The sequence below is a fragment of the Lissotriton vulgaris genome, chromosome 3_1, assembly GCF_964263255.1.
Source record: "Lissotriton vulgaris chromosome 3_1, aLisVul1.2, whole genome shotgun sequence".
In the NCBI taxonomy this organism is placed as follows: Eukaryota; Metazoa; Chordata; class Amphibia; order Caudata; family Salamandridae; genus Lissotriton; species Lissotriton vulgaris.
The window spans coordinates 1,641,780,641-1,641,795,615 of NC_141689.1; positions in this window are offsets into that span (position 1 = coordinate 1,641,780,641).

Sequence of the window (14,975 nt, forward strand, 5' to 3'; positions counted from 1 at the left end):
GACCCACTTGGTCCCCAGGATGGCGCTAAAGCCCACGCTACCAGCAGTGTCCATCCATAAACCCAACTCTGCTGATGTCGTGGGGGGGCCGGGCCACACTATACTGCTATTAAAGTCCTCCAGGAATGCCGTCCATATCCGCATATCCTGGCAAACCTCGGATGACAACCTAGGGCGGTGATGTTTCTCTCTCAATCCCTTCATGGCTTGGTCAATCGACCGAGAGAAGGGGCGTGCCATTGGGATGACCCACAATGCAAAGTTCAGTTGACCCACCGTCTCCTGTAGCTGCTGTAAGGTAACCTTGTCTTTGAGCAGGCACTGGCGCAGGGCCGCCTTAAACTTAAACACTTTGTCTTTGGGTAACCTGAGGCACCCTTCCAATGAGTCAATTTCGATACCCAGGAATTCCAAACAGGTGGACGGGCCAACCGTCTTCCTAGGCCCTAGCGTAACCCCGAAAGCCCGCATGAGCACGCAAAATTCCTGCAATGCCCAAGCACACTCCCGAGTCCCCGCCGCTCCCAGGAAAAGGAAGTCGTCCAAATAATGCAGGACCTGTTTGTGGCCCGTGGACTGTCTCATGACCCACTCTAAAAAAGTGCTAAAAGTTTCAAAGTATGCACATGAAATCGAACAACCCATAGGCATGCATTTATCCATGTCAAATTTGCCTTCAAAGGCAAAACCAAGGAGGTGGTGGTCCAAAGGATGCACCGGTAAAAGACGAAAGGCAGATTCAATGTCCGATTTAGCCATTAGTGTGCCCTGCCCCAACCCCCGCAATAGCTCCACTGCTTGGTCAAACGAAGCGTACTTCATACTACAAATACCCTTATCTATAGCATCATTCAAGGATGCCCCTCTTGGTGCCGATAAGTTGTGAATCAGTCTAAACTCGCCCTTTTCTTTCTTGGGGACTACACCCAATGGTGAACACACAAAGTCTGGCACTGGCATTTCCAGGAATGGCCCAGCTATCCTGCCCATGGACAGCTCCTTTTCAATCTTAGCAATCACTACTGCAGGGTTATGCTGTACCGATAACTGATTCCTACAATAAGCGCTGCCTGTGTATCCCCCTGCCGGTATCCAGAAACCTTGGGAGAAACCTTCCTGTAGTAGAGCTGCCGCTGCGTGGTCTGGGTATCTGTTCAACCATGGGATCATTGCCAGGACGTCAATGGGAGAGGGGCCAACTGTGCCTTCTACACTATTCTGGTTTCTTCCCCCCTCTCTAACTTTGATTACCATTTCTCGATCTGCATGTTGTTTTGGGATGGGAGGTGTGACCGCAAATTGCACAGTCATGTCTGAATCTACATGTGCCGGCCGGCCTCGTACAGGAGTGCTTATTAAAGTCCCAGCACACACCCTTCCTTTGCCCGCCACCCCCCCTATTGTTCCCCGGGAACTCATTCCCCTGTGCTGCCCAAAAGGGCTGCTGGGGTTTTGCGGGGAACACATTGGCTACACTAGTCGGCTGGGCGGGGGCCGTGTTCCCCGAGAACTGCTTATGCCACGACAGCGAGTCAACCTTGTCCCATGTCAATGACAAATCAAATTCCTTAGATTTCCTGAAATTTACATCATATTCCTTCCATGCCTCCCCAGGGTACTGCTCGCTCCACCCTACAATCCTGCTCTGGTAGCAAGCCATCGCTGCCAGTACATTAGGAGGGCGTTCAACAGTGATAGCCGTAAGGATGGAGAAGGCCCTGATCCAATTAATCAGACTTTCCTCCACCCTAAACTTAGCACACTGTACTCTCCATTCACTAGGGTGCATCCATTCTTTAAGCATTTTGGCATTCTCCATTTCCCTATTGTCCAATAACAGAGAGAAAATATAAATATACTTTCCCGCCCAAATCATTTTCTTCACTGCCCGGGAAACATGTTGCGCTAAATCTTCGCTCCTAGACGGGATCGAACCGTCCCCCAAGAGACGCAAAGCCACCTCCTTACCATTACCGGACACTGGAGCCGGTCCCCCATCGCTTCCATTCGGTTGGGCGGCATTCATACCTGCAGAAGAAGGAGAAGAGGAGCCCGCAGCCCCACTCGCGACTATTGCCGCCCTAATCTTTTCCACCATCTTGGCCGCCTCAGCGGTATGATATAGCGTTGAGGGCATCATACCCCCCTTCTGCAGCCAAGGAAGTATAGCCGCTATCTGCGCAGTTAGCTCGTGCGGGATCGGAGCTTCAGAATCCGGCACTGCTGCCGGCACCACCGGCGGGGGGGGCCTATGGGTGCTGGCACGGGAGGCAACGGAAGCTGCCCAACAGGGGCAGGCGGGGCCGGCCCGACAGGAGGGGCCCCTGATGGCAAGGCAGGAGCCGGTGCCACGGGAGCCGGGACTACCGGCTCGGGGGTAGTGGGAACAGCCATAGGGGCAGGAGCGGGTGCGCTGCGCCTCGATCTCTTGGTCCTGCTCCTTTTAGGTGAGGAGTCGGAATCCCCATCTGGCAGAGGCGCAGTAATCTGCCGCTTGGGTCTACCGCGTGGGCCTGCAATATCATCAATCCCCTTTATCACGCGAGCCTCTAGGCTATCAACCTTCCCCAATCTCTTATCAATGGCATTCATTCTACGCATCATGGCTTGCAACATCATCTCCATTTTCGTACCCTTAGCTCCCGGCATTTTGCTGTCTACTGTTCGACACTCTTACTGCTCGGATTCGCAAACTCGTGCATCTTGTACCTTCACCAGACGGAGGATACGCAGGGGGCTATGGGCACCACCCAACTGCGACCGCAACACACCGGCTATTCCGATTGTTAGGGGTGGCCAAACTCTAACATAGACCCACCCGGCGGCCACACGAAGCAATGAAATGCGAGCCCCCCCGCTCTCCTCTTACCGTCGACGTCCTGAGTGTTCTACGTCCCGTACTCCACACATCCCAGATGAACGCTCCGGGACGTACGATCCACGCTCCGACTGTCTGCTTCTAATGTCGCGCTCACACACACTCCAGCGGCAATCCTTGACCTGAAAGATAAGAACTGAAAATTAGGAGGCCCGAGCGCTGGGCACGACCAGTGTGGGGGAGTGTCAGGCGACAAGAAGGGCCACCTGAGCGCTCCCCCCTCCTTTATTCCCGGGGACACAGGGAGAGGGCGGGCCGCACCCTCCCTCCGCCCCTCGCCTCCCGCCCCTCTGACCCGGAAGTCTGCACCACGACTTCCGGGTCAGGGATCGGGCGCCGGCCAACCGGTGGTGTGGTGCACACCTCCCGCTAATCATTGGACGCCGGGAGATCACGCCCCCCCACCACCGAGAGGCAAGGGGACAGGGGATCGCCGCACCGCCAAGCGGGCGGGGGGGCCAAAGGCCCCCCTTTTCATAACAGGTGGGTAAATGGGAATTCGTAGTTTGGCTCATTTTAGAAGAATTTTTTAAAGTTCCAAAACTCTACCCTTAGAAAAATTTCCATGTGAAACCGGTCAATGTTTGCCTATAGAAGTAAATTCAAGTTACTGTAAGTATGGTTACATACACTTTTCAGGGTCGGTCCTGGGCTCAAAGATGCAGCACTGACCTCTCTCGTGATAACAGATGAGTAAATCTGAATTCGTACTTCGGCTGATTTTAGAGGAATATTTCGCTCAACAGTGAAGGAAGGGGGCAGGGCCGTAGGAGATATGTGTGCAAACACACCCTGTGGCACGATTTAGGTTGGGTAATATATTCCTCTTCAATCCTGAGGTCACCTGTGGGCCAACTAGCCCATCAGGTACCTCCAGTTTGTGCCAGGGAGCTGCGTTAGAGAGAGGTGTTCTGAGGGCACGCCCCTTTTTTACAACACTCTGCAACCCAGCTCCGTGGCATTTACTAGAGGTACCCGTTGGATTGAAGAGGAATATATTTCCCAAGCTAAAACGCGCCACAGGGCGCGCTTGCTCACATGTCACCCCAAGCCCCTCCCCCTACATTTGCCACCTTGCAAACATGCCCCGTAACACGTTCTAAGTTGGGGGATTAAGTCCTCTTGCATACTGGGGGTCCCTGGGGGCCAACTAGCACATGAGGAACCTCCAGTATGCGCCAGGAGGCTGCATTGCAGAGAGGTGTAAAAAGGGGTGTGGCCTAATTACACCTCTCTGCAACGCAGCCCCCTGGAGCTTTTGCAGAGGGGGAACTAATTCCCCTTGCATACTGGGGGTCCCTGGGGGTCAACTAGCCCACCAGGAAACTCCAGTGTGCGCCAGGGGGCTGTGTTGCAGAGAGGTGTAAAAAGGGGCGTGGCCTCATTACACCTCTCTGCAAGGCAGCCCCCTGGCCCATACTGGAGGCTCCTGGTAGGCTAGTGGCCCCCCATGGACCCCCAGTATGCAAGTGGAAATACTTCCACCTCTGCAAATGCGCCAGGGGGGTCGTTTGCAGAGAGGTGCAGGGAGGTGGCGTGGCCTCCTCCTGATCCCATTTAAAAAAAAAAAAATTAAGAAGGGGTGCTGTGTGTCCCCCTTCTGTTTCTTTATTTTTTGGCCCTGGGGACCCCATCCCCCAGGGCCTGCCCCAATTATTTTTTTTTTAAATTGGGAAGGGGGCCGCGTGGCCCCCCTCCCATGGCCAATTCCGGCCCTGGGGACCCCATCCCCTGGGGCATGGCCAACTTATTTTTTTTAATTTCTGTGGAGGGGGGCTGCATCGCCCCCCCTCCTATGCCCCCCTTAAGGCCAAGGGAAACCCCATCCCCCAGGGCCGGCCTTTAAAAAAAAAATTGGGGGGGGGGTGGGCCGTGTGGCCTCCCTCCCGGACCCCATCCCCCGGGGCCTGGACTTCCTCATTGGGGGCCTTGGGGATCCCCCCAGGGTCTCTGCCAGCTCCCCGCATCCAGATAACATGCTGCTCCCCATACAGAAAAGCAATCAGCTTTGATTTTTGAAAGAGAAAGCAGGTTTCCTGCTCTCTTTTTCAAAAATCAAAGCAGTTTGCTGTGGTAGGCGGCTCCCGCCCTACCACAGCAAACAGCAGTGTCCCGGGGGTGGGCATCCCGGGACACTGCAGGTGCCAGCCCTGGGGGGTGGCGGTCCCCATTGCCATCGAGGGCTCCAGGAGGGGGGCTGCGTGACCCCCCTCCCAATATCAACAAAGCCCCGGGGGTGGTGGTCCCCAGGGCTGTGGGTCCGTCATGAACCCCCCTATTTTACATATAAGTGCCCCGGGGAGGTGGCGGTACCAGGGGCGTGTGTGGGGGGGTTGAGCCCCCCCACAGGTTTTTTTTTAAATTAAAAAAACGAAAACCCAGGGGGTGGCGGTCCCCGGGGCTGCGGGCTGCGCGGGGCCGTGAGCCCCCCGCATACTTAGAAAGAAAGCCCCGGGGGTGGCGGTCCCTGGGGCTCGGGGGACTTAGAGGCCCCCCCATCACTAATATTAAAGCCCCAGGGGTGGTGGTCCCCGGGGCTGCGGGGGGCCGTGAGCCCCCCGCATACTTAGAAAAAAGCCCCGGGGGTGGCGGTTCCCGGGGCTCGGGTGGACTTGGAGGCCCCCCATCACTAATAATAAAGCCCCGGGGGTGGTGGTCCCGGGGCTGAGGGGGGGCTCTATGCCCCCCTGCTATCACATATACTTTTCCCTGGGGGTGGCGGTCCCCGGGGCAGTGTCGGGAGGCTTGGGACCATCACACTTTTTTACTCATTTTGACCCCGGGATTTGGTCCCCCGGGGGCTAATTTTTTAAAAAGCAGACCAGGGTTTTTTTTTGCGGAGTTCGCGTATGTACGTGGACCCTGCGATTAAAAAATATATATATATATTTTGGGGGCCTTGGGGGTCCTGGTGGGACCCCCTGAGCAGGCCTAGATGGTCAGGGTGTTTCTACCCTGCCCCCTTTTTGCGTTTTCCATGTTTGTTTCTCTGCTTTCTTGTGCCTCGGTCCTACCGAGGCACAAGATGTCTGCCAACACTTCCAGGTTTGGAGTGTTGACAGCCAACTAGCATTCAGCTCGTGCTCGGGAAGGTGCAGATTACAGTAAGCTTACGGTAAGCTCCTATAAATATACTTATGATTTTACTTATGATTTTCTCAGGAACTACTGAACGGATTTACACCATTTAACAAAAAGCTTGATCTGTGAACCGAACTCTACTTTTTGCCAAATTTGGTGTAATTTCGTTCAGCTGCTTGGGCTGTAGCCCTGGCTAAAGGTCCTATGGAAAATTGCATGGGGAAAACATGTTTTGGGACCCTCCTTTTTTCTCGGCGCCCACCTGATGAATCACCCCCAAACTTTCAGGGAAGGAGCGGAGCGGAGCAGGCCATTTTCTTGGAGACATTCGCGAAGATTCATCCACCGGCGCCAAAGTTATTCCAAATAGAATGTTGCGGATTCCCTATGGAAAGTAGGTCCTAACTATAACTACCTACTGGCGCCCGCTCACACAGAGTATAATGCGTGCATCCATTTGGGGGATGAGAGATTATGAACCACAGTTCCCATAATGCACAGATCTATATTTCCCATTGGAGGGAGTGCAGTATTTAAATGGGAACGTCATATACACGCATCCTTTCCATGGAAGTCTCTGAAGAGAAAGCTGAGGAACTTTCGAAACGCGTCAGGCATACCTACACGGAGGCTGTGAATGGCTGTAGCGGTATCCGTCCATACCATGAAAAGAAAGCTGCTGTTGGCCGAGTGAGACTCAACTGATAGACACATCTTGGAGCTGTATGTATTCGCGGCTGTCCTGCTGTGGAGTCTGCACCAACCCCGCGAAAACAGGGGGCCACTCGACAAGGTATTTACCATATCAACAATGTGGGTCAATAGCAGAGGATATAGGACGGGTCCGCTCACACAGAGTAGGGATGAACATATCTTGGAGCTGTATGTATTTGCGGACGTCCTGCCGCGGAGTCTGCACCAACCCCGCGAAAGCAGGGGGCCACTCGACAAGGTATTTACCAAATCAACAATGTGGGTCAACAGCAGAGGATTTAGGACAGGCCCACTCACACAGAGTATAATGCGTGCATCCATTTGGGGGATGAGAGATTACGAACCACAGTTCTCATAATGCACAGATCTATATTTCCCATTGGAGGGAGAGCTGTATTTAAATGGGAACATCATATACATGCATCCTTTCCGTGGAAGCCTCTGAAGAGAAAGGTGAGGAACTTTCGAAACGCGTCAGGCATACCTACACCGAGGTTGTAAATGGCTGTAGCGGTATCCGTCCATACCATGAAAAGAGAGCTGCTGTTGGCCGTGTGAGTCTCAACTGATGGACACATCTTGGAGCTGTATATGTATATACAGCTAGTAGGTAGTTATAGTTAGGATTTTTTTCAATGCAAAATCTCAAAATTCTATTCTGAATAACTTTGGCGTCGGTTGACGAATCTGCATGAAAATTTCCTCAAATTTGCCTCACGGAGCTCCAGTCCTTCCTTGAAAGTTTGGGGGGATTCGTCAAGCGGGGGCCGAGATAAAAGGGGTTCCCAAAACATGTTTTCCCCATGTTAATTTCCATAGGGCGGTCGCACTCACTTTTAGCCCGAACGGCTGAATGGATTTGCACCAAACTTGGCAAAATTGTAGGGACTGGTAGCCCGATGTGCCTTTGCTATGTCTCAAGATATGTGCTCCAGTGGTTTTTGAGTAATTTAGGTTCCAAAAAATATGTATATCTATGGCAGCTCCCCGGTACGCGTACCAGGGCGCGTACCGGGCGCGCTACGCGACTTGCACGCAGAAAGCTGATTGGCTCTCAGGTGTCTGGAAACATTCAAAACAGTCCGGAGCAGCCGCCATCTTGTGTGTTGGTAGGATCGAGACACAAGAGGTGGCAAAAACAAAGGGGGAATTGACCATAAGGGAGCAGAGTAGAACCCCCCCTTGACCCCCTAGGTTTGATGTGGGGGCCATTAAAGGGCGGGGGAGCGCGCGGTACGTGCACCAGGGAGCGTACCGGGGGGAAAAAAGAATGACAGACATTTTAAAAAATGTAGCTTTATTAATAAAATTGTTCTTTTTGTTGTTTTTTTTTTATTTAAGTACCAACACGTAGGTACCAATGCAGAGTCTAAAATTTAATGTACACCGCTCCTCTGTAGATATCTTGCATGTTGTTACAGAAGTGATTGTGGTATATGGAATTCATACCATAGTCTGTTAGGAAAGCAGAAACAACATGAAGCCAGGAGATGAAAAAGAGATGTTGAACTATGAGCAAAATTACTATGAAACATAAACAAGTTGCACAGTATACTATAAGTTTCACTTTATATTATATCTATTTTGGTACTATTTCATAATTTACATATAAAAAAGAATAATGTCTCGAACAATTTTTTAATTTTTAAATAAATATTCATTGCTGTGATTTTTCAAAATCTAAAAGAATTTCCAACATTATTTCGTCAGGTATGTCCTCATTTTCATTCCATGATTCTATTTCTTCTACACAATTAAGCAAGTCTTGGTCCAGAGACTAATCCAAAAAGTCTAATTCATCAATCTCTTCCTTAGGATTGTTCTCCAGATCAATTTCAAATGAAATATTAATTTTATTTTGTTCTCCTTCCATTTTCTTGCTGTAAATTGCATGAAAAATAAATATATCAGTAGAGATAGGGCACTGTTGGGTTTAAGTTCAGACAGGTACTTGTGAGTTTTTAACAGTGAAGTTATCTTTGGGCAGTGTATGGTATGAGGTAGGAAGTAGAAATATTAAAAAGTGTATGTGAAGAAGTCTAATAAAACTCATAATTATACCAGAGAAGCCTAATTCAATCTATAACTATAACAGAGAAGCGTATCTCAATCTGTAATTATAACAGAGGGACAGTAAATAACTGTCTGAAAACGTTTTTACAAATGAACTTAAAGTGCCCCTTCACAAATTTATAACTTACCATATAGAAAGGTGATGAAGATAAATGAGAAAATCCTTTAAAGATGTATCTCAGGTAGTTGTAGTCAAAATGGCCGTGTTTCCCTCTCATTTTTCATTTATATTCATGTACATAACCAATCAAATGTCAGGAAAAAAGAGTAGGAAATGAAAGTAACATTTTAATTGGTTGTAAATTGTAACACTTCATATGTGTTTTTGTCATGTAATTTACCTCAGGATATTTAGACAGGACTACAGCCCAAATGGCTCAATGGAATACCATCAAATGTGGGATAATTGTAGGGACTGGTATGGGTAGGGTCTATTCTATATTTGTTGAAAGTCTTTTCAGTAGTTTTTATGTAATTTAGTTTCCCACTTTTTTTTGGGGAGCGCTCACCGGTGCGCGCCCCGGTACGCGTACCGGGAGCGCTACGGGAGTCCGCCATTTTGTGTTACGGTCGAATTGAGACACAAGATGGAGGACAAACAGCGTTGGGAATGGGTAAAAAGGGGCACAGATGACACCTCCTGACCCTCTAGGTTTTCTGAGGGGAAGTTTCTGAGGGGCATATATGCCCACAAATTTTTTTTTAATTTTGCGGGGGGAGTGCCCGGTACGCGCACCGGGGAGCGTACCGGGGAGCGTACTCTGGTGAAAAATAGTGAAAAAAGTTAGAGAAAGACAATAATTTTGAGTGATCAGAGGTAGGGTATCTCTGAAAAGAGCTTTTGGGCTCTGTGGCTGATTTAGGTCCCTACAAGTAGGTTCCAATGCACAATCTTGAATTCAGGAGGAATATTCTATTCCCCTCATCTGAGAAGTGCACACCATCTCCTCTGTAGATATCTTGCATGTTGAAACGCAAGTTATTGTTGTATATTGAACCCATAGTCTCTCATGTAAGCACAAACAGATTTATTCACATGTTTCCGTGCTTTCTCAAATTGTGGACAAATTGGTTGGACCAGTTTCATTTCTGTCTTTGACATATATTGGAATATACCAAGGCAGTTTGTGGAAAAAGTGTCATCAATTGATCAAAGGTGTCCTTTCAAAGCATTTCCAGACCTACCCCAGTCAAAGTGCCCAAGTCATTTCCTCCCCAGTGCACTATTAAGAGGTCAGGGTTTGGCAGATGCAAAAAGGTTTTCACCAATGGTATCAATTGGTGACATCTCAATCCTCTCTGGCCAATCCACTTGATTTCCACATTTGTTAGATCAAGGTTGTGAAAATTTCTGCTAGCTGCATACCTTTGAGCCCAGTGGATGTAGCTATGTCCAATAATCCACACAGAATACATGATGAGAGAAGGTTCTGGTGCAGTCAGATGAAGTGTGGGAATGAAATGGCAGTTGGAACAGAAGGAGTTTACCCAAAAATAATTGTGGAGTTTCACTGCTCTTGAATCACAAGCAATGATTGGTGGATTCAGACAGTTGAAAACTAAAAGTTAGGGTAAATGGTTGTGTTTTGTGAAAGAAGCAATTTGAATGGTTAAGAAAAAGTCAATTAAAGAAACATTTCATCGGATAAGCTGGTGTATTGAGAGGTCAAACATCCTTGCTTAGTTCATTTGCAACATTGTAGAATAAACTTTTGAACCTGAGAGTTCAGTAAGGAGGGAGTTGCTATGGTAACAGATAGAAAGGGCTGAGGGGGGAAGGGTGTTGGTTTGAAAATAGTGAGGGAAGAGTATTGATTGGTTGAAATGAGGCATATCTGTGTAGAATTAAAAGTTTTCTGTGCCAGTCATGGTTGCAATGTGTGGAGTGCATACCTTTTGCTCTGCTAAAGAAAAATTGGTGTGTGTGTCTGACATTGTTCTCTATCTCCCAAAGCATTTGTAAAGGTAAGAAATGATTCATTTAATTTAGATAGAAACTTGTATGCTCTATGGAGAAGATTTGGAAGCAGATTGTTTTTTTTTAATGTTGTTTTGTGTCATGTTTTTTGATAATGCTTGGTTAAAACAGTTTAATGCATAGAGGAATTGTATTTTGTGAAATAGTGAATTTTCAGTAGTGAAATTGAATGCTTGTATATAGGACCTTTGCTGTGTTTCTAAAATGTTATTTAAAAAACGATTTTGGGGTAAATGCATGCTTTTTATATTTTTGAGACGGCATTATTAGTGCTTGCCTCATTAAATAAATATATTTGAACCTTTTACAATGATGTCACCTGCATTACCTCAGATTAGGATGCAGATTGAGTTTCTTTCTGGTTGGTTTGTGTCATGTTTTTGGATAATGCTTGGTAAATAGGTTTTGCAGCATAGGGGAATTGCATTATTTAAATTGAGAAGTTTCTCTAGTGACATTGAATGCTTGTACATAGGACCTGTGCTTTGTTTCTAAAATGTTATTTAAAAAACGATTTTGGGGTAAATGCATGCATTTTATATTTTTGAGAAGGAATTATTAGTGCTTGCCTCATTAAATAAGTATATTTGAACCTTTTACCATGATGTTACCTGCGTTTTTTTAAACTGCATTTTTCAAACACAGCACAGGTCATATGTACAAGCATTCCATGTCACTAGTAAAACTTCTCAATTTTATATAATGCAATACCTCTATTCAGCAAAATCTATTTACCAAGCATTATCAAAAAACATGACACAAACCAACAAGAAAGAAGCTCAATCTGCATCCTAATCTGAGGTAGCACAGGTGATATCATTATAAAAGGTTCAAATATATTTATTTAATTAGGTAAACACTATTAATTCCTTATCAAAAATATAAAAGCCATTCAATTAGCCCAAATCGTTTTTTAAATTACATTTTAGAAACACAGCACACGTTCTATGTACAAGCATTCAATTTTACTACTGAAACTTCACTATTTAACATAATGCAGGGGCATATTACCATATTAGCGATAATTTTTGTCTCTAACTTGTTTAGAGACAAAAATTATCGCCGCACATCGGCGATTTTTATCGCAGATAAACATTGCTATTAGCAAGGTTTATCGCAAATGCGATAAAAGACGGCCGCAATGCATGAATATCGCTGAAAAGTCAGCGATATTCATGCATTATCGAGCAAATGCTCTTAGCCATGTTATCCACCTCCCATTGGATAACATGGCTAAGAACTGCTCAGGGCAGGTGTTAGCTTTTGGAGATATTCGCGCTTAGCGCAACACAGGTTTGCATGGGCATTCACTGGCTTGTCTTTCTAAAAAGGGTGAGGAAATTAGTGAGAAGGTTGTATTATGCAAAAAGTCCAGCACTTAAACTTAAACAGTTAAACAGTGCTCTTTTGCATGGATCTGAAGTAGATGAGAAGACTATTTGTGACAAAATTGAGTTTTGTTATTTTGGGAACAAAGAGGACAATGTAGAAATGGATATAGTAATGGATGGTATTGTGGAAGACAATGTACAGATTTCAAGTATAGAAAAGTTTGACGAGGAAATTACCAAGTTTATGGTGAAATCAAGTGAAAGGCCTAATTTAACTTGTGTGTGTTGTCGACGGACTCATCATAAGATTCAGACTAGGTTAGTTGATTTATATGCAAAATGTGAATTGGAAAATAATAGTGAATGGAAGGATTTTGTAAGTTATTTGTTGGTGGAGAATTCTTTGATTTGAGTTTTGATCAGTGTGTTTGTAATTATTGTTTGAAAAAATTAAATGAAAAAAGAATGCCTGCTAGAGCTGTTCATAATAATCTTCAGTTGATAGATATTCCTTCTGAATTAATGGATTTAAATACTTATGAATCTATTTTGATTCAATGTGTCCATCCTTTTCAGGCTATTGTTCGCATGGAGCCTAAGATAGGGAAATTGCCTCCTACAGATTTACAAAGAGGATTAAAGGGAAGAGTTATTTATTTGCCTCTAGATGTCAAGAAAAATATTGATACAATTGGTGTAGAAAGAGTAGAAGAGGATCCTCTGGTTATTCTAGTTAATGGGGTTCCGACAAAGAATAAGAAAATCTGGCAAGATTTAGTGGATTTTAGGCAAGTCAAAAAGGCAACGTTGTATTTGGTGAAAAACAATGAGTACTACAAAGATGTAAGTGTTGGAGCAGAGGAAACAGCTATAGAAGAAGACAGTGATTGTTCAGTTGGCCAAATTGAAAAAGTTGATGTGTCTAGAACTGAAGAAATATATGAACATTATACTGTTCATCCTTTGCATTCCAAAGAAGTAATGGGGATGCAATTGACTTGTTCCAAATGAAAGCAGCAAAAGGAAGTCCTATTAGTGTATGGGAAGAAAGGGGCATATTACCAAGCAATAGCGATAATTATCGCTATTGCTTGGTTAGAGACAAAAATTTACCTCAGTGCTGCGGCGATTTTTACCGCAAATACACCTTGGTATTACCAAGGTTTAACGCAAATGCGGTAAAAATCGCCGCAAAGCATGAATATCGCTGAAAAGTCAGCGATATTCATGCATTAGCGAGCTAATGCTCTTAGCCATGTTATCCACCTCCCATTGGATAACATGGCTAAGAACTGCTCAGGGCAGGTGTTAGCTTTTGGAGATATTCCAGCTTAGCGCGAATATCTCCAAAAGTTGGTAATAGGAGATAGCGATGTTAGCGACTGTTTTCAGTCTCTAACATCTTGGCACGCCCACTTTGCATCTCATTAGTGATAAATATCACTGACATGCAAAATGGGGCTCAAGATGGTCGCTATCTCCTACTAGCTGTCGCTAACTGGTGTTAGCGGCAGATAGGTAATAGGGAGATCATTTTATCTCCGCTTTCTTGGCTTTTAAAGCCAAAAAAGCGGAGATAAACCCCCTTGATAATATGCCCCAAAGTTTGGAAGCTCGTTGTTTTCCACAGTTATTTCCAACAGGTCGAGGTGGACGATATGACGATCGACCAGTTCAAATTCCTGCAGCTGAATACCGGACTTTAAGATTATATGCTGAAGATCCAAGGTTTCATCTACTGTATGAAAGTGATTTGTCTGGGCTTTCTTATGCAGTTAATCATATACTGAAAAGTGGAGCTCATCTGCAAAATGTTTCGGCGAGGGACTTTATGGAGAAAGTCAATCTGCAGGATAGTATTTTGGAATCTCAGCTAATCAATCTCATGGCATGTCAGCGTGGAACAAATGAGTATTGGTTCCGTCGTCATGGGGAATTGAAATGTATGCTAAGAAACTTAGGAACTCCTACATGGTTCCTCACTCTTAGCTGTGCTGAGTATGCATGGGACGACTTACTTCAATTTCTACGAGAGGCAAATGGAAACATACAAAATATAGAATTGAAAACACATGGAGAACTGTGTTCTTTGGATCCAGTGAATGTTTGCAGATATTTTAATCATAGATTTGAAGCTATGATGTCTTTTATTACCAACAAAAAAAATCCTCCTCTTGGAGAGGTTTTGGATTTCTTTTGGAGGAAGGAGTATCAAGCGAGAGGTGCTCCTCACATACATATGTTGTTATGGATTAAAGATGCACCCACGTTTGGAACTGATTCGGATGACACAGTGATGAGTTTCATTGGAGAACATTCAACATGTGCTGTTGTGAAAACTACTGAAGAAAACAGTTTAAGGCAACAAGTTTTACGTTTTCAATCCCATCGTTGTGGAAAGTACTGTCGTCGAAGATTTAAAAACAAGGAGAAATTCTACACGAAATGCCGTTTCGCGTTTCCACGACCAGTGATTTCTAAAGGAAGAGTAAATAATTTGATGTCTTTTCTGCGACATACTGTGACAAGGAAATCACCAAAAATTACATACAATTCAAAAAAGAAACGAAGAGTCCAAGTACATCAACGACTACAACCCAGTGATTTTATCCATGTGGAATGCTAACATTGATATTCAGTTCATTGCTGACAACTCTATTGCTGTGTCTCGATATGTGACGTCTTACATCACAAAAAAAGAAAAGACTGAACTGAAGGAAATGTGGGAAGACATTTCACATGAAAAGAGTATAAGTAAAAAATATACAGTTTCAGTCTGAAGATGTTGTAGCATCGAGAAATTGGAGCATATGAATGTTCTGATCGGTTATCATCAGCAAGTCTCTATGCCAAATCAAGAACAATCATTTGGGTGAGTCTAGGTCTTGCTGCAACACGAAACCGAGTTTTGAAATCTGTA